Raw genomic sequence first — 21,241 nt, 5'->3', positions numbered from 1 at the left:
AGCTGGAGTGCCCTGGGGCAGTGCAACAAAAAGCAGGAGCCTTTGTGACTCACTGCCAAGTGTTGCAATTCCTGCAGGGGAGAGGTGTGAAGCACCTCCACCCAGAGCAGGCTTTGTTCCAGACCCAAAGAGAACAAAGGCTCTCACCCCATGGGGTAAGAAGCTTGTCTGTTAGTGGCAGGCTTGCACCAACTAATCAGCCCTATACTAGAGGACTGGGTGAAATGCAGGGGGCATCTCTAAGATGCCATCTATGTGCATTTATCAGTGTATCCAACACTGGCATCAGTGTGGGTTTTTGAGCTGAGAAGTTTGATGCCAAACTTCCCAGTCTTCAGTGAAGTCATTATGGAGCTGTGGAGTTCATAATGACATACTCCCAGTCCATGTACTCAATATGGCCACACTGCACTTACAGTGTCTAAGAATGGAATTAGACACTGTAGGGGCATATTGCTCATGCAGTAATGCCCTCACCTGTGGTATAGTGCACCCTGCCATAAATCTGTAAGGCCTGCCAATGGGGTGTGCCACTAGCAGGGGTTTGTGGGCATGGCACTGAGAGAGGGATGCCATCACAACTTCACCTTTTTCTCCCCACCAGCACACACAAGCTGCAATGGCAGTGTGCATGTGTTTGGTGAGGAGTTTCTTAGGGTGACATAATACATGCTGCAGTCCTTAGGAACCCTCCCTAGCCACAGGGCCCTTGGTACCATTGGTACTTTTTGCAAGGGACTTAGCTGTGTGCCTGGGGTGTGCCAATTGCGGAAGCAATGGTGCAGTTTAGGGAAAGAACACTGGTTCTGGAGCCTGGTTAGAAGGATCCCAGCACAAACTCAGTCAAGTTAGCATCAGATGACAGGTAAATGTTTGTGTGTGGGGGGTAATCATTCCCAAAGGTGCACTTTCCTACAATGACCCCTCACCATAGTCAATTCAGATGTTAAGATGCTTTGCAAACTACTGGTGACCAGACTTCGGACTGTGAAACGGGACTTAGTGCATGATGATCAATGCAGATTTAACCCAAACCGGAGCACATCTCTCAATATATGGAGACTGACAGCTGTTTTGCAAGTGCTATGATCAGGAGCTGGAAATGGCATTAATGGCTGTCAACTCAGAGAAAGTCTTCGATATTGTGGACTGGTCCTATATAATGGTGGTGTTGGAGGCAATGGGGGTTGGACCTTTTTTTAGAGATTAAGGGACAGATGGATCAAGTTTCCCAATAGTGATTACCAAATTGTGATTTTTTGTGAATAGCAATTAAATTATTGCCACTGGAATGTATGAAACTCCAGGAGTTTCATGTAGCAATTCACAAGGGCTCAGAAATGGACCTACCTCATTAATATTCATGAGGTAGGTTGCAATTTGCGACCAATTGCGAATGGCTACAATCACAGGGTTGGTGGCCTTTTAAAGGAAAACGGGATGTGTTTAAAAAAGAAAAATGAAAAATTCTCTTTTCATTTTTAAAGAGTAGACAGTGGTCCGCGGGACCACTGCCGGTTCTTAGAAAATGTTTTCACATGCATTCACAAAGGGGGAGGGGTCGAATTGGTTGCCACCAATTTGAAATTGGTGGTAACTGCAATTGTTTTAAAGCTGCATTGATGGTCGCAAAACAATCATACATACCTCTGCGATTCGGTATGTGGAAGGGACGCCCTTGACACACCGAATCGGTATGTAGTCGCAATTCCAATTTGCGATTCGGTAACAAGTGACTAAATCGCAAACTGGATTTTATACATACCAAACTGCAGTTTTTGCAATCACAAAACTGTTTGATACATCTGGCCCTAAGTGAGGTTGCTATGCACGGAACCTGTAATCTGGGTTAGAGTAGGATATATGGTATCAGAAAGTTGGACGATGGGGAGGGGTACCCACAAAAGTTGGCCCTTCTCACCTCTGCTTTTTGCCCTGGTACTGGAGCCCCTGGCTGCCTTGTTACACCAGAATATGAAGGACTGGGTGACACTACATAAATTATTTCACTGTATGCAGACAGTGCCCCTATATGTGTCCACTCCCCCAGAGAGGCAGTACTTATTCTGATGCGACATATGGAGGCCTTCAGAGAGGTCTCTGGTTAATAAGCGAAAGGCATTCCTGTTTCCCCTTAGTGGGTTGATGACTGTCCCAAGAGAACACCTCCTTGAGCTTGGTTTCTGATGGAAGACAGAAAGTTTCTTTTACTTGGGGGTTATGGTAGCCCATACAGAGGCACAAGAGATTTGCTATACTATACATCGGGTGCTGGGAGGCCTTTGTGGATCAATACAGTTTTGGAACACACTTCCTCTCTCTGTCATGGGTAGGGCGGCAATAGCCAACATGGTCTTTCTCCCTAGATGTCTGGCAGCTGTACAGAACAATTAATGTCCCCTTAATCGGGGGTATTCTGGAGTCTGGTCAGCCTAGTGATCCCCTTAATGTTGGCAAGTCGCTGCAGCAGAGTAGCTTTATTGGTGTCGAAGAGAGATATGGCCTAATGGGGGCTGGTTCTTCCGGAATACTCAGCACTTCTATTATGTGGCCCACTTGCAATACACTGCACAGTGGCTTGTGGATTCGGACAATTGGGAAAAAAGCTTACTGCAGGACATAAGCGTCAGTGAGATGCTAGCTCAGATGCTCATGCGATGTTGGCAAAGAGAGATGGTTGCCTTTTGGCTAGAGACCTTTACCCTGGGGATGTTTTTATTACTTTTCAGGAGGCCCAGGACCCACTTCAACTGGGAACTGGAAAGTTTCTACAATATTCAAAGCTTTAAATTACTGCATAGGAAGTGTGGTGTACATTTCCAGCTGCACCGTTACCGTCACAAGTGCTGGATGGGATTCTGAGATGGCAGAAGAAAGGCACCTGATAATACTTCTGTATAGATCCCTCAAAGGGGATCTCACCTGAACCCCCACTGGGAGCCCTGCAAGCCTGGGAGATGGAACTGGCTGACCCCTTCTCGGATGCAGACTAGGATTGGGCTTGTGCATTAGTCTGCAAGGTTTCCTAGAACAGTATGTTCAAGCTTATACATTTTAATTAACTTCACAGGACACATATCTTTCCTTTCATCCTTAGAAAGATGTATTCTATCAGGGAGGCAAAATGTCCCAGATGAGGGGCAGAAAAATACTTTTTTTACACTTGGCATGGGCCTGGCATGGGCCTGCAAGGACCTTATGGCATACTGGGGAGGAGGTAATGCCACTGATTGAGGCTGCTGCCGGGTTCCCTCTCTGGGTTACACAAAGGCATGTTTACTGGGGGTAATGACACAGTGTGGGGGCATAAAAACACCATATAAATTCCTGCAATTTGCTCTTCTCTTGGCAAAAAGAAGAGTGGCTATTGTTTGTGTGGAAACTGGTCAAGGATGTTCTGGAATGGGGGGTGGCTGAAGAGCAGCATATTAGACAGTCTTGGTTTGACAATAAAGTTCAGGGCGATATCACAAAATGGGTGGATGGTGTTTCAACTTTTTCAGGGTTACGTGAACAGTGAAGCCAGTTCAGATGGATTGACCGGTTTGGAGGATAGCGAGGGGGAGGGTCAGCTAGGTAAGCACTAGTATAAAGTAATTTGGACTCCAGGAGTAATTCATTGGTTGGTTTACAAGAGACTTCCACCCTGATACATATTAGTGCAATGTCTCTATCAATCCCAACAGTAAAAAGTGTCAATGGTGGTGCTGTGGATGTATATGATAGGCGGTATGTTTAGCCTCTATCTCTGGATCCTCTCCACATTTTTTGAAAGCCATGTTCAGCAAATAGACCTACTTTCTCTGCAGCAGAGAGCTTCTACCTCGGTAGCCATCTTGGATCTCCACTTCTAGACACTATGGCCCTCATTAAGTCATAGACAGTAAATGCCATCTACCGCCACGGCAACGGCCGCCAAAAGACCGTCGCTGTTGCTACCAGCCGATATTATGACCGTAGCCGGCTACAGTCATGGCAGTGGACGGCGGTAAGGTGGCGCTGCTGCCAGCAGCAGCGCCGCGCCAATAGACGGCCACAGACCGTATCATAATCCATGATACGGTCTGGCGGTGTTCTGCTGGCGGGACCCTGCTGCTGGCAGCAGCGCCCCGTCTCCTGCCAGAGGACCCCCTGCAAGCAGGTAAGTCGGATGCTCCGACAGGGGAGGCGGTGGGGGTTGTTGTGTGTTTGTGTGCGGGGGTGTGTGTGTATGTTTCTGTGTGCGTGCATGTGGTGTGGGGCGTGTGAAATGCGCGTGTGCATGAATGGATGTGAGTTTGCATGTATGTTGTGTTGTGTGAATGCATGTGTGCTTGTATATATGTCAGTTTGTGTGGATGTGTGTGCCTGGATGTATGCATGCGTGGGTGAATGTGGGTGTGTGTGTGTGTATGCATGTGTATGTCCGTACATGTAGGTGTGTATATGTCGGGGTGTGTTGGAAGGGGGAGGGTAGGGGAAGATGAGGGCGAGAGGGAGGGTGGCAGGGTAGACCCCTATCAGTGCCAGGGAAGGGATTCCCTGGCACTGATAGTGTCTACCGCCATGGTTTTTGTGGTGGTAAGAAAGCCACGGAAACCATGGCAGTGGGCGGGGTCATATTCCCGTGGACGTCCTAGTGACAGCCGCCGGGCTGGAGACTGTAGTCTCCAGCCCGGCAGTCATTACCACTGTGGCGTACGGTGTGGTAAATTGGCGGTTTGGCTTTTGCCAAACCACCAATGTCATAATATGGCAGTATGTACCGCCAGTCTGTTGGCGGTACTACCGCTACTATTACACCGACCGCCAGGGTCATAATGACCCCCTATTTAACAGAAGAACTGCAAAATAAATAAGCACATAAAAGTACACGTATCAAACTTTGGAATGAAAGCTAACGTATAATTAAGCAAAAACCCCATGCATTTCTGTTAAACCTTCTTGTCTGCTCTTTTGTATTAAACATGACCTTCCACAATATATGTCAGACAAATAGCAACACCTAGACTGCCAGTTCTTCCTTTTGATATTGCTCCAGAAAACCAGAAGAACAGTCACCCAAGCCCTCGTAAGGACTACAGCAATGCCCTCTACGCAGGAACCACAGCCAAACTCCAGAAGAGGCTGCATCGCATCCAGAACGCCTTCTCACACCTCACCTTGGACATCCCCGCCACTGCCACAGGACAGACCACCTGAAAAACCTGCACTGGCTCCCAGTCAACAAGAGAATCACCTACAAACTCCTCACCCACGCTCACAAAACACTGCACAATACCAGACCAGGATACCTCAACAGATGACTCTCCTTCTACACCCCGACCGGCATCTCCATTCCGCCGACCTCGCCCTCGCAACCATCCCACACGTCTGCAGAACTTTAACCGTTGGTAGATCATTCTCACACCTTGTCGCCAAAACCTGGAACACTCTGCCCACCCTTCTACGCCAGACCAAAGACCTCCTTACCTTCAGGAAACTTCTTAAGACCTGGCTGTTCGAGCAGTAGCAGCACCTTCCCCCCTCTTCACCCCTCCTCAGCGCCTTGAGACCCTCACAGGTGAGTAGGGCACTTTACAAATTCCTGATTGATTGTTTGATGGGGTCTACTTTACCGTCAAAGAGGGACAGGAGCTCATATTAATGCAATTTTATATGTTTGTCTGTGAACAAGGAATCACTAAACTAAAACCCCTAATCTAGCTTTCTCTCATTTAATGACACTCCAAAGATTTTCATGAGAATTCCCTATTTTACAGCTATGGCACTCACTTGCAATTCTCAAATATAGCAATTACAAATTAAAAGATAATGTTAATTATTTTAAAGTGGCAGTTCTAGGATAAATTTGCTGCACACAGCATTTGTTCCAATCCCGCATTTTACAAGTTTCATGGGGGTGATGTTCCTTATAATGTCAGAAAAATAATAGTAAACTAAGATGTTGATAAATCATTAAACACTAACTCCCTTTGGCAATTTGATTTTTAAATATTGAGTTCTGTTTATTCAAAACTTAATGGGCTGTGAAGCTTAATTAGAGGTAAGTTTTCTACAGTGCAGCTTTTGCACAATCCCTGCAGACATTTACATGTCACAGACCTCACTGATACCATTGACACTCTGGAGCATCTTAGTCAAAGGAACACAATGCAGTTTTGATACAGGCCATTTTAATAGATAGACCTGTGCTCCTGAGGCCTTTCAAGTTCTTTTGTGATAGATTGGGTGGTTCCTATATCTATAGCTCGTCAATGGCCATTGACAATAAACTTTGTATTCTTTCTCACAATCCTTTCTTGTCATTTTTCTTGACTGACAATCAATCCCAGTGTAATTTTATCAGCAGTCGGCAAGGATGTGGCGTCTGCCTATAAATATAACACTAACTTAAAAAAAGAAAATGTGAGAGACTCAATCAAAGAAAGATTAGCTGTGCGAGTAATATAGTCAATGTCTTTTTTCTAAGAAAAGGTTTGAGGTCAGAGTCCCCAGGGGTCCCAATTTTTGGGCCGATTCACACTGGTCTTTCTAGAAATAGTTGTGACTTAATCCTGACATTGCTCTCTAAGAGCAAGATTCAATTACCCTTCACTTATTCAGGACATACCCCTTAACATTAGGAGAGAGATAGACCATACGTAAACAGTGAAGGAAGCTTTATGAATCAAGTTCTATCTGCTGAAGTAAATTCTCCCCAGGCACATTTGTCTCTCCCTTTGCCTTCAGGATCCTCATTGTCTTGAAAATGCAGATCAAAAATTATTTTCCTCATTTTTCAAGCTATACTAATTAAATCATTTCATGGCATTTTAATGGATAACTACTTGCTTTACGTGCCTTTCTTAGACAGTTTTATAAGCATAGCAGATTTATCCCAGTGGACTGCAACATTGAGTATAGCGGACCAGATGACAGAGTGTAGGAAAGGGCAATCCAATCACCAAGGAACACATCTAGTAATATTTCACGGATCATAGCACAAAGGCATAAGTTGCTAAGTTGCTGCGCTGCACTGCATTGAGTGAGTACAGCACCATACCTACTAATGTCTCCCAAGCATTCGCACACTTTTTGGATGTGCACATGCGCACACACAAACACACACACACACACAACTTTTCACTAAATTAAGTAAGCTCTTCTTTACTTATACAACTATTCTGATTCATGGGATGATAGTTAAGGCTTAAAAGGCATCTTTTAACTGTGATAGCCAAATCAAATAGAAATTCATGATCACTGTTTATTTTGATAGGTTGTATGTCAGAATATTATATACAGAAATATCTTCTGATAGAAGTAACATGTTCTAAATATTGTTTACAAAGGTATTGCCCCACTAGGTGTAGGTTTTCTATTATTACCTCCAAAGAGATAATGTTTTTGCAAATGCTTTTAAGGACAGAAAATGTATGGCAAACTGTAATCTGACCACATTATTCTGGTACGACATTTGTTGAAATGTTTGCTTCAAATGCTGTACATAAAACTGTCTTGAAAACGTATGAATAAAATGTACTTGGTAAGTTTGCTAAATTTATAAATGATCTGGAAAAGGCAGGGAACTAAAAATGTACAATACTTCTTGTTCAAACTACAATTGTCAATAATGTCAATAATGTGGAGAACTCTCAGAAAATTAGGTGCTTTTATTAAAACTGTTGTGTTAATAAAGTGCAAAACATCAAATAAATGAAACTAAGTGAAAAAAAAACAAATAAAATCTTGTAGCGAAAATGTGTTTCAGACATAAAAATACTTTGGATTTAATTGCGGCAAATTTTAGTTGTTGCTTAATGTGGAAGGTGCTGATAGCTTGGACCCGACAGATTAAAGTCTGCCTTTGAATACGTGTTACTGCAAGTCACCATTTTATATCTTTTGCATTGTTAAGATATTCTCAGGTAAAGAAAGGCTTTTATAAGATGGGTAACTTGAATTTCTACATTTTGTTAAAATGTTCACATTGAACCAGTGCTTTGAATGGGCTGGAACTGTCCAGTACTGAGTATCAGCACTCTTTTTTATTTTGAGAGGGAGAGTACCTTCTCTTCTCAAGAAAAACATAATATTTTTAATTGGAGAGTTCTGGCACTTCTCAGAAACATCTGGTACTCTGATTCGGAGTTTTGCGTTTTCCATTTCAAGCACTGCACTGAACATTCAACTTTAAGTGGTACCTTATCAAACTTTTCTCATTTTTCCTACAAAGTTTTGATTTGAATCGGAAGTTGATATTGACCATATTTAAGTGCTCCTTATTGAGTGCAGCAGTTAAGCTTAGAACAAAAACTCAGAAATGTGATTATATTTTCAGCTGTACCTTAGGTAGAGGCATTTGGGGTTACTTGGATCAAGCAAATTGCCTGGCAGTTGGGATGCATTCGGCACCATTAAAGACATTTCTGTAGGGTTGAGCGTTAAACCCCACTGTGCCGGCAGGGTTCATGAAGTTTTCAAATTTTTTTAGTGTAGCGTTAAGAATTTTAGGGGCATATTTATACTCTGTTTGCGCCGAATGTGCGTCAAAACTTTTGACGCACATTCGGCGCAAACCGTGCACCATATTTAAACTTTGACGCCGAGCCTGCGGACGTCAAAATTCCTCCGTGGGAGTCATTTTTTGGATGCGGGAAACTGCCTTGCGTTAATGACATGCAAGGTAGACATTCCCACCCAAAAAATGACTTTAAGGCCTGTGCGCCTTATTTATACTCCTGTGTCATTTTGACGCACAGGAGGGGGCAGGCCTTAAAAAACGGCGCACAGCCTGATGTGGGCTGTTTTTTAACGCCTGGGTCAGGGCAGGTGGTAAGGGACCTGTGGGCTCACTTCCATAGTCTTTGACCATAGAAGGAGTCCAGAGGTGCTCTTCCCTGCCTCCAGGGACACCCCCTTCCACCCTCGCCTACCCCTGGAGGAAACCCATGGATGGGGGGACCCATCCCAGGTAAGTACAGGTAAGTTGAGGTAAGTATTTTTTTTTATTTTTTTAAAGTGGCATGGGGGGCCTAATTTGGGCTCCCCTACATGCCACTGTGCCCAATGACCATGCCCAGGGGACAGAAGTCCCCTGGGCAAGGCCATTGGGCAAGGGGGCATGACTCCTGTCTTTGCTAAGACAGGAGTAATTTCAATGGGGGTTGTATGTCAAAAAATGGCGCAAGTCCGGTTTGAGGCATGATTTTTTCCTCAAACCTGACTTACACTATTTTTTGACGCACAATCCCCATTTTCCCCTATGCCGGCGCTGTCTGGTTTGAGTCATTTTTTTTTTACTCAGACAAGTCCGCAGCGCCAGCTAACGTAATTCCTTAAATAAGGCGCCCGCATGGCGCATGGGAATTGCATTAGCTGGCGGTAAAAAAAATTACGCAAACCAGCGCCGGCACTGGTTTGTGTCAAAAAGTATAAATATGGGCCTTAGATTCTATTAAGGACACGGAGGCGAGGATTATGCTTCTCAATACTTTACTACTCAGTAAACAGCAGCCAATAAAAAAACAGTAAACACTTAGGTCCATATTTATACTTTTTTAGTGCCGCATTTGCTTTTTGACACAAAACGGCGCAAACGTACAAAATACAATTGTATTTTGCAAGTTTGCGCTGCTTTTGCATAAAAAAATGACGCAAATGCGGTGCTAAAAAAGTATAAATATGGGCCTTAATGAGGATTTGAACCCCACCTCCCATAACCACCAACAGAAGACCAACATAGTCTATAAACTGGGGAGGCACCATCTGACTTTCTCATCCTTTGTATATGAGCTATACCATTCAGTTCCCAAGTCCATAAACAGTCTCTTGAACATAGAAAAAATCACCAACGATTCATGCTTGCCAATATGAAAAACCAATGTTTCAACAAAACTTCATCCTTGTTTGAAATCCGAAAGAAAAAAACCCATTATGAGACTCAAGTATATTACAACCAGTAAATTCCAGGGTGGGAAAAATACTATGGGGGTCATTATGAACACGCCGGTAAACACCGCCGTGTTCATGCTGGCGGTCTTTCCATAGACCGCCAGCCCCCTTGAGACTCCGCCGGCCACATTACGAACATTCTGCTGGGCCGGGACATTGCCAATGGCTCTAAATGGAGCTGTCGTCAATGCCTCAGTGCGGCAGGTGCAGCAGCACCGGTCGCGTAGATCACTGCCCGTAAATCAGACAGTCACCTGCGCAATGGGGCACTGCACGGGGGCCCATGCCAAGTACATGGGCAGTGCAGGGGCCCTGAGAGGGGTCCCAGAGCACCCTTCTGCCAGCCTTTCCATGGCTGGGGAACCCACCAGGGAAAGGCTGGGAGAAACAGGGTGCATTATCCGGAGGGGAACACTGCTTGCAGCGCTGCCCTGTCGGATAATGTAATCCACCATCGTCAGGCTGCCTGTTGGCGGTAGCCTGGCGGTGGCAGAGGGCTGCCACAGGCGGCCCTCCGTGTGTTTATTATATGGCGGTTCAGACCGCTATGCCGTTGGCGGTCTGAGCCGCCGCTGCCAGCATGGCGGTCTGAACCGCCGGGTTCGTAATGAGCCCCGATATCACAAAACACATTGCGTAATTAACATTTATTTCAATTTATAGGCTGAGTGGGATAATCCTCGCCTCCGTGTCCTTAATAGAATCTAAAATTCTTAACGCTACACTAGAAATATGTGTATTCTATGTCAGGACCGGAGGCTCCGATTATGCTGGTTCAAAGCTGATCCATCACCAAATTAGAAACATGCACTACTGGTTTATAATAAAAAAAATTAAACATGGAGTCACTGGACCAGTCGGCAGCCCTAAGAATATATTCTAACCTAGAACCCAAAAGAAAAGCTTTTGACGCCTTGGCCCCGCTGTTGGAATGGGCCCCATATAAAGACATTTCAATGCCTGCTTCTGACATCACCCACCGAACTCAGCGGGCCAAAGTAGCCGCTGACACCGGTTTGAAGGGCTTTTGAATGGATATAAGAAGAGGACTCAACGGTTCTGTTCTGTAACTTGCAGTGGGTTCTTCATAAACCTTTAAACACTTAACCACACACAGATTTGCATTATGTGGAAAATACGGATAATTCACAGAAGTAGACTTGCATTTTGTACGTTTGGAAATAAGAAACTAAACACCAGAAGGGGAAAGCAGGCTTCCTGCTAGATCTAATGCTTTCACATTCGAAACCCTGCAACAAGATATTAGACAGAGTAACATAGTCAATTTTGCTGATAATTGTTTCATAGATAAGAAATGATTATCAGGCCAATTATTCAAAAAAGATAAAACAACATTCACATCCCAAATTTGTGAATAGCATGGGTTAGGAGTGTTCGCCACCCTAATACCCTTCAGCAATTTACATATCAATGGATGTTGGCCAACAGGTTTGCTATTGATTCATGAGTGTCCGGCCGAAATGGCTGATCTAAAATTATTTACTGACCTGTTACATAGTCCTGTTTCAGCACATTCCGACAGAAAATGTATAATGTTCTTGACCTCAGATCCCACGGGATCCACTTCCCCTCGAAGGCACCAACACACTCACTTTTTCCATGCCAAAGAGTATCTCTTGTGGGTGGATGGAACCCAAGCTTGTTGTATAAACGAGGAAGCTGAAGCTGAAAGGTCTTGCACTTGAGAATGTCTCCCAATATCTTTCAGGCCATGAGAGACAGTTGACCCGATAGAAGAAGAGAGTGCCGGCATCCCACTGGATCCAGAAGGAATTGAGGAAAAATCGGGAGCTGTAGAGGGAGAGCAATCGAGAGCTCCAGAACGGATGGAAACCAGGGTTGACTCCTCCAATACGATGTGATGAGAACTGCCGACGATGCTTGACGGCGCAAGAGCATCACCACCCGTGGAATCATGGCATATGGAGGATAAGCATAATTCATCTGAGTTGACAAATCCTGAAGAAAAGCATCCATTGCAAGAGCCAATGGATCCGGTCTCCAGCGGAAAAATTTTGGGATCTGAAAATTGAGACGTGGTGTAAACAGGTCCACCTGACACTGCCCCAGCAACACCATGACCTTCTGAAATACAGAAGGAAGAAGTTTCCAATTGCTGGATTCCTTAAAAAACCAAGAGTTCCTATCTGAAACTAGGTTGTCTTTTCCTGGGAGGAATTCTGCTATCACAATGATCTTCCAGTCAAGGCAAAGATGCCAGAACTCCATGGCAATATTCGCCAGGAGACGAGACCTCGTCCCCCCCAAACAGTTGATGTATCTGACTGCGGACACATTGTCCATTTTCAGGAGAAGACCACGATTACTCCTGAGAGGGGAAAGTGATCTGATGGCAAATGAACCTGCTAAGAGTTCCAGACAATTGATGTGGAGTTGCAGTTCCTCTGAGGACCAACGCCCTCCTGTCAAAAAAGGACCGCATCTTGCTCCCCAGTGACTGGCATCCGACTCTATCACCATCTCAGGTGATTCTGTAAAAATGGCTCTGCCGTTCCAGGCCTCCATGTGAGAGAGCCACCATTGAAGTTCTTCTCGGGCTTCTAGAGATAGAGGAACCAGATGATCGTATGAGAAACCCTGTTCTAGGAATTGGATTTTTAATGTCTGGAAGGCTCTGTAATGGAGAGGCCCCGGGAAAACAGCCTGAATCGAAGAAGCCAAAAGGCCCACAATCCTTGCTAGGGACCTCAAAGAAACCTTCTATTTCGATAATGACATTCTCAACTCCCTCTTGATAGACTTTATTTTCTGAGAAGGGAGTAACAGATGAGCTTTTACTGAATCCACCTGGAACCACAAGAACTCCATTTGCTGGGACGATTCACAGATCCCAGTTCCTGGAGAAGAGGACCTGCCCAAAGCAAGTGAGTCAATGACAGAGATTGGTCCTGTGCCATGATAATCATGTCGTCTAAATAGATTATCAGGCGAATGCCTCTCTCGCGAAGGTTTTCCACTACTGGTTTCAAGAGTTTGGTGAACACCCAAGGGGCGAAAGACAGACTGAAGGGGAGCATCAGATATTCATACCAACTGTCTCTCCAATGAAATGGAAGAAACCGTCGGTGAAAAGAAGCTTTGGGAACTGATAAGTAGGCGTCTTTGAGATCCAGACGAACCATCCAGTCTCCCTCCTGAAATGGATCTCGCAACAAATGAATGCCTTCCATCTTGAAATGGCGGTACACTACAAAGGGGTTGAAGTTTCCGAAGTTGAGGACTAACCTCCGCCCGCCCCCTTTTTTTTGCACCAAAAAGACGTTGCTGCAGAAACCCTTTGGATGACGGGAAGTGATAGAAATAGCCTTCTTTGTTAGCAATTCTTGAATTTCGCCATCTATAAAGGATTTGTCTAGTTGGGAAAAAAGGATAGGAGGAGGAAGGGTTTACTGCTGGGGAACGGTTAAAGGTTCTGTGGAATATCCTTGAACTGTATCTAGAACACATGTGTTTGAAGAAATGGAGGCCCATTTTTTAACGAAATATTTCAGTTTGCCTCCTAAAGGGACAGAAGGAAAAGGAAGGTTTATTACCTGTGGGGGTGTTACCAATGGCTCTATAACCTCTGCTTGCCCATCGATTGTTGCAGTTGCATGCTCCTCTATGTCTGGAGGGGTAGAAGCCTGCTTGTGAAGGGTCTTGGGTACAACCCCTGCGTCTTGAATAATTTCCTCTTGCAGGACCTTGTTGAAAACCTCGGCTAGCCGAGCGTCCTCTAAATCGACTGGCCCTTCCAAAAACTGGATTCAACATTCTTTTAAGGGACGACTGAGATTTGTCCAAGGATGTGAAAGTGTTGACAAATTTTGCAATGTCTTTCACAAATTTGTCCCCAAAAAGTTGTCCCTCCGCCAGAGGACCTGCGTCAGCCAAAGCCAGATTTGCCAATTGTGGATAAATACGCAGTAAGATGGACTTTCTTCGCTCTGAAGGTAAAGCACAGTTTGCATTACCCAAAAAACTAATGGCTCGCCGAGTCCACCCAGCCAGAACCTCCAGATGGATAGCTGCCCCAGTCTCCTGAGCCTGTAGAGCTAGTTCCAGGATTTTTTCCAGGGGTCCGGAAACATCTAACAGTTTGGCCTGACAAGCCTTGAGGGCCCTGTCTATCCCTTTCTTCAGATCGTTATTATATTTCTAAATTCACCATAGTATTATCGATCTCAGGAGTGACCGCAGTTTTATGTGGTAAATCTGGGCGAGGACACTCCAATATGACCTCTTTTTCAAACCCATTTTGAATATGCAACTGCATATAATCTGTCACAGCAGGGGCTGGAGCCCAATCCGAAGATCTGGGATGAATAATATCAGAAGGTTCCAAAGTAAAAGGAGAAGGAGCAAGGGAAGAAGAAAGTTTACACTTCTTATTGCCCTTTTTAAGTTGTAAGGACTCATGCGAAGAGGCAGAATCAGAAACAGCAGTAGGCAAAGTTATAGGGGTGGGGGATCTGAAGCGTTAGCGTAAGTATGCTCAGAGGTAGAAGATAGGGAAATATTGGCCAACTTGCTCTTGTGAGGCCACAGTTGTTCAGCAGAAGGGATGGACGGAGAAGAAGTATCTCCAGAAGGAAGAGAAGAAGAAGGACCAGCCAGATCATCAATCCTTTTAGACAAGGGAACTAGGGCAGATGTAATTACTTTATCCAAGGACATCTATATGGAAGAGTCAATAACATGTTCAAAACAGGGATCAAAATAGGAGTCTTCGTTCTCACATGGACCATACATCTCCAAGTCCTGATCATAATACTCTTCATCAGACATGATCTTATCAGTGTCTTGACTTCACAAGTGAAGTGCTCTCAAATGTATAAACAGCAAGTCTTCAATTATTCCAACCCCAGCCAGCACAGGTCAAGGGCATCAAAACACAATGCCAGCTCCACCAGAAAAAGAGTGTCACACAAAAATGTTCCAAATAGCAGGATCGCTATTTCCAATGTGAAAATAAGGCAATATATGGCAAAGAATCACTGCCCCCTTTATTACAGCCCGGGGCCGGCTTCTGTTTTCGGGAAGTTGACAAAAACGTCACTTCCCCCTCTCGTAGGGTGTGCACGCGCGCGTATAGCTCAATTGGGCTACACATGCATGTCTTCTGGTGTGCACTTACATGCGACCCGGAAGACAGGCAAGCCTTGCCTGACCTTCTGGTCACTAGATCTCACCAACGCGCCTCCGACCGGCGCAGTAACAGGTGCGAGATGGCTGAAAGTAGGTCCAGGCACGAGGGCCACCATTAAAAAGAAAAAACGCTGGGCGCGCACGTATCGTGCATCTGACAAGCATGCTCACACCCAAAACTGAGCAGCAGTAAGAATAAAAACGTATTGTTCGAAAGAGAGAATGTACGGGTGCAACAGGCACCCTGGCGCCCGGAGAAACAAGACAAGCGCGCGATGGAAGAAACAAAATACATCTGTATTTAAACCTTATAATTCTATATAAGAACAATGGGGAGGCACTTATCTGACTGCAGAGCAGCAAAGAAAGAGGAAGTCAGATGGTGCCTCCTCAGTTTATAGATTATGTTGGTTTGCTATTGGTGGTTATGGGAGGCGGGGTTCAAAGCCTCATTAAGTGTTTACTGTTTTTTCATTGGCTACTGTTTATTGAGTAGTAAAGTATTAAGAAGCATAATCGGAGCATCCGGTCCTGACATAGAATTGCCACGCCACTCTCTACTTGGAGCGCAGAGTTCAGCAAATCCTCCGCCCACTTCTCCATGGCAGAGTTTACCGCCCACCAGTTTGTGCATGCACTGCAACCATTTATTGCAGAGCCCTTACATTGACGTAAACCATGCCAGATAAGGTGAAACTTCTTTTGGTGTTAATACAATGGCGGTATCACTGCTCTGAACAGACAGGCAAACTTTTAGAAAACATAAGCAGAGCTATCGACATCCAGAGATAAGTGCACATGGAGTTCTGATTTATTTTCGACGTGTGACTTCGGCATTACATTTGTTAGCAAGGTTTGAGATGAAAACACAGACATTGAAAAATTCACCGAAGCACATAGGGAAACCTGTGTCACGGTCAGCTCTCTCATATATTTCAGAATCCTCTTGCAATTCTAAGAACCTCATAGAGTTCAAATCATATAGCATGTAATTTACCATTATACAAATCCTTTTGATAGTGTCTTTCACGCATAAATTATGTGTGACCTGCTGACCGTCTTACATAAATAAACAAGTGGGTTATAAAGGCCAAAACTATTCACACACCAACCAGAGGAATGTTGGGATAAGATTAAAATATATTCGATAGGAAAAGAAACTGGTGTGCAACAAATATGAAAAGCTGCTGTGCAGGACTAACTTTGCCTTACACTGTAGCATATTAAAAATACAGTTTCTATTTCACAGAAAGTGCTATTTGTATGTCTTTGTTGGAGGCGTTTATTCTATTTCTTAAGTGCACCAAGCCATATGCAGAACAATAGGGTGGGTGGGTGGTAGACTGAAAGTCTGAACAAGGATTATTAATCTGTATTTATTGGTAAACATATCTTTATAAATTTGTTCTACACAATAACACGTGCTATAGACACACAAGCAGACATAAGATCATGAAGTGCACTTTAACTTGTGCTAAAAATTGGATGTAGTTATTCAAAGCACCTGATGATCGAAATGTTACTGTAAGACAGTCTTTCCTAGAGGGTTGATTCCGGTGCAAGATGCAGTTTTTTCTAGGACCTGTGCCCTGAACATTTACTAGCAAGAAAATCAAAATAAGTTCAATGTCACAGTACCACATATAATACAACCCATGAGATTAGGTCCCCTAAGTAATGATGGACCAACGTGGCCCATGTTTGCCACATATACACCACATCCTGCCATAAAGGCACTGAAAATAGCTGATGTATGCTCACTTTATAATGAGCTAGTACAACTTTACAGACAATTAGTGCAGTTCGCTATGCAGACCTTGAACATCACCCTAGCACGGGCTGCACCAGTTGGTCTCCAATTGGCCGTTACTGGGATTAACCCACAAACAGTACATTCTATTAATGGCAAAGCACCCACCTAACGTGAGAAGATTCCGTTCTGGATAGCCCAAAAAACAAACCTGTGCTTCCCCATACAGGACCCCAAGATAAACATGGAATCTTCACAATGTGTTTGCTATTCAGAATGGTTCCCTCAGTGGGGGACTGCACCACATGGAGTACAGTCTTTGCTGCAATTTACACTACCGCACATGGTACCCTGAAACTTGCCAATTTACTGGAAGTGTGAAAACAAATTGTTTGCTATTCAGAATGGTTCCCTCAGTGGGGGACTGCACCACATGGAGTACAGTCTTTGCTGCAATTTACACTACCGCACATGGTACCCTGAAACTTGCCAATTTACTGGAAGTGTGAAAACAAATTCAAAATGAGCATAGGTATGTTCCAGCCCTAGACTTGGGTATGAAACTGATGCTCAACTTTCACACAGTCTCCTCAATAATACTTAGTAATATTAGAGGGCAAGCGGCAGTGTTGGCTATACACCAGCAACTCCGGTAGATTCGACAGTTGGAACAGGAGCGTCAACTACAGAAAATTATTTCCAACATCCATACTTTGATAGGACGAGATAGTTTGGGAGTCAAGCCGAAGAAGCCTGAAATTCAGAATACCACCCCCAAGGACAGTACTAAACAAACACAAGAAAGTACTAAAAAATGCATTCTTCCACCAGACAGAGTTTATGAGTTAAATATTTAAATTGAGGGAGACATCGAGCACACCATTAGTGTAGTTTTTTGGGAAGAACTTAGGCCCATATTTATACTTTTTTAGCCCCGCATTTGAGTCATTGTTTTATGCAAAAGCAGCGCAAACGAACAAAATACAATTGTATTTTATAAGTTTGCGCTGATTTTGCGTCAAAAAGCGGCGCAAATGCAGAGCTAAAAAAGTATAAATATGGGCCTTAATTGTGATATCCTATTGGCAGAAAGATACTGGCCAGCTGAACGTGTCCGTAAGCTCCCACATGGGGAAGATGTAATTTTGCCTTTTTTCTCAAATCTTGTTCCGAAGGTGGTAAAAGAAGCCTATGCTGTCGACAGAGCTTTGGCTCAGGCACCCTCACTATGATGCAACCACGAAGGGTGGGATAAGGATTCCCCCTACCATATAAAACCTATCAGGTCTCCATATCAGCCTCAGCCCCAATATCATGCTAAACATGAGGCTAAAGTTCAAGTGAGAGAAATCCTCACTCAACTCGAGTACAAGGTAGTAATAGAGCCCTTTGTCTCTGCAATGAACAACCTGTTCTTCCCCATTGCAAAACCAGACCATTCATATAGAGTAGTCTTAGATTACAGAAACTTAAACAACTACACACGCACATATGCAATACAAAATGCACACAGCTCCGCACTAATTAACAATATAGTGCATAAAAAATATAAAACAACCTTGGACATTTCCAATGTTTTTTTCTGCCAAAAGTCAGGACCTGAGTGCATTCTCATTTGGCTCACAAAAACGTTTTTGCCATCTGCCCCAGGCTATTAGAACAGCCCAGGATTGTTCTCAGCCATTGTAACATCACTATTCAATGAGATTGACCTAGAGGCATTTTCCTATGTAGATGACATCTATCTCACAGATGATGACCTCAACATTCATCTTGCCAGGGTCGATCTGATTGTTTTAGGGTTCGCAGTCCTTGGCTACAAATTTGATTTTAGGAAAACTAAAGTAGCCTTTCTTAGTGTCCTGTTTCTGGGATATGAGTTTTCAAATGAAGACGAGAGACTGGCACTGCACTTTTTAGAGAAAGGTGCACAGTTTCATCCACCAAATATGATCAAGAAACTACAGTCAATACTTGTTTTTCTTAACTTTGGCAGAACTAACATTCCAGATTATGCACAACGCATCAAACCACTCTATGATTTGATTTGCCCAGATTTCTCAAGCAGACATTGGACAGTTGAACACACAGGCATCCATAGAGGATTACAGCAAGACATGTTAGAAGCAAAACACTTACACACACTTGACAACAAAACAAATTTGGTTATCAGAATAATTGCTAGTGCCATCGGGTTCACCTATGTCACCTTTAATGAGAGTGACACTGTGCCCATAGCATGTAAATCAAATCTATATTCCAAAGCAGAACAATACTTCGCACCCACAGAAAAAGGTCTAACTGCTGTACAGATGGCTGTCATTAAAGATAGGCCACTTTCCCAAGGGAAACACATTTTTGTTGTTACCCCGGTACCAGCCTTAGAGGCTGTCACCAAAGCAAGCATTCTTAATGCTAAAGCATTACATCAATGTAGGATTCAATAGGCAACATCCCTGACTGCCACTGATGTTGATCACTTCTTTGACCCAAAACATTAAGGCCCGTATTTATACTCCGTTTGCGCCGAATTAGCGTCGTTTTTTTCGACGCAAATTCGGCGCAAAACTAACGCCATATTTATACTTTGGCGTTAGACGCGTCTAGCGCCAAAGTATGGGCAAATAGCATCATTTTTTGGCGTGAACGCCTTCCTTGCGTTAATGAGATGCAAGGAAGGCGTTCCCGTCTAAAAAAATGACGGCGACGCAAATGAGTCGTATTTATACTCCCGGGCAAAAATCACGCCCGGGAGGTGGCGGGTCAAAAAACCCCGCATTTGCGCCACTATTTAACGCCTGGGTCAGGGTAGGCGTTAAGGGGCCTGTGGGCTCAAAATGAGCCCACAGGTGCCCTCCCCTGCCCCCAGGGACCCCCCCTGCCACCCCTGCCCACCCCAGGAGGACACCCAAGGATGGAGGGACCCACCCCAGGGACATTCAGGTAAGTTCAGGTAAGTATAATTTTTTATATTTTTTAATTTTTTTGGGGTGGCATAGGGGGGCCTTATTTGTGCCCCCCTACATGCCACTATGCCCAATGACCATGCCCAGGGGACATAAGTCCCCTGGGCATGGCCATTGGGCAAGGGGGCATGACTCCTGTCTTTACTAAGACAGGAGTCATTTAAATGGCATCTGGGCGTCGAAAATAATGGTGCAAATCGGGTTGAGGCGATTTTTTTGCCTCAACCTGACTTGCCCCATTTTAAGACGCCCTAACGCCATTTTCCCCCTACGCCGGCGCTGCCTGGTCTACGTGGTTTTTTTCCACGCACACCAGGCAGCGCCGGTCTGCTAGCGCCGGCTAACGCCATTCCATAAATACGGCGCCCGCATGGCGCTTCAGAATGGCGTTAGACGGCGCTAAATTTTTTGACGCTAAACTGCGTTAGCGCAGTTTAGCGTCAAAAAGTATAAATATGGGCCTAAACACAAGAACTTCTCCAATACGAACAGGAGTAACTTGCACCTTCTAACACCCTGCCACCTGACAGATACCAAACTATCATTTACACTGATGGCTCAGCACAACCAGCTGTAGGCTGATGAAGGATGGTGTATTCCAGCCTCAACATACCTACATACAGACCTTGGGGGACTGCACCACTCATTTGGCTTAGCTTAAAGCTCTTTTTTGGCACTGGAACATACGGATCCAGAACAGCTCACATTGATTGTGTGTGTTTTGTATTACTGTGTCCAGTCTTACAATAATTATCTCAATCATTGGCGGTGGAGTGGGATCAGAGACTAAAGTTGGAACACCATAAAACACAGAACTCTGTCGGGGAGGGTGGCTGATCTTAAGGATAAGCTACCAGATGCTCATGTAGTACATGTACCGGCCCACCAACGTGTAGGAGTACACCTTATAGGAAACACTTTGGCTGATGAAGTGACTAAATCAGCGGTACCTACGGCTTCTGTAGCTGCAGTGACTTATTCCCAGACAAGATTGGATACTGGATTTCAGGCTGCTGTGAAAGCTTTGGCTGAGGGCAAGCCTCTTCCTTAAGTATACCCTACAAAATATTCCTACCATTTCAGTGCACAGAATGTTGCCTTTTTGACAATTCCTGGGATGGGAGATTGAGTGATTCCCAACGAAGACCAGAGATTAGATCTCATCAAAGCAGAGCATGAGGGTATTGCATCTGCTCATGCTGGTGTCGCAGACAAAATATCACTGTTACAGAAATGCTTCTGGTGGCAGGGTCCATACAAATGGACCAATCAATATGTCCTTTGTTGTGACATTTGCCAGCAACTAAAGGGCTCAAGCATCAAACGACCACCGCAGACATCCCTCTCAGTGTCCAATAGGCCACTGCAATGTTTGTACCTGGACCATTGTGGTCCATCATAACCTGATGGTGCATACAAATACATCCTAGTCACTTGTTTC

Source organism: Pleurodeles waltl, chromosome 5 (assembly GCF_031143425.1).
Source record: "Pleurodeles waltl isolate 20211129_DDA chromosome 5, aPleWal1.hap1.20221129, whole genome shotgun sequence".
Classification (NCBI taxonomy): Eukaryota; Metazoa; Chordata; class Amphibia; order Caudata; family Salamandridae; genus Pleurodeles; species Pleurodeles waltl.
Note: the sequence above shows the minus strand (reverse complement) of the source record.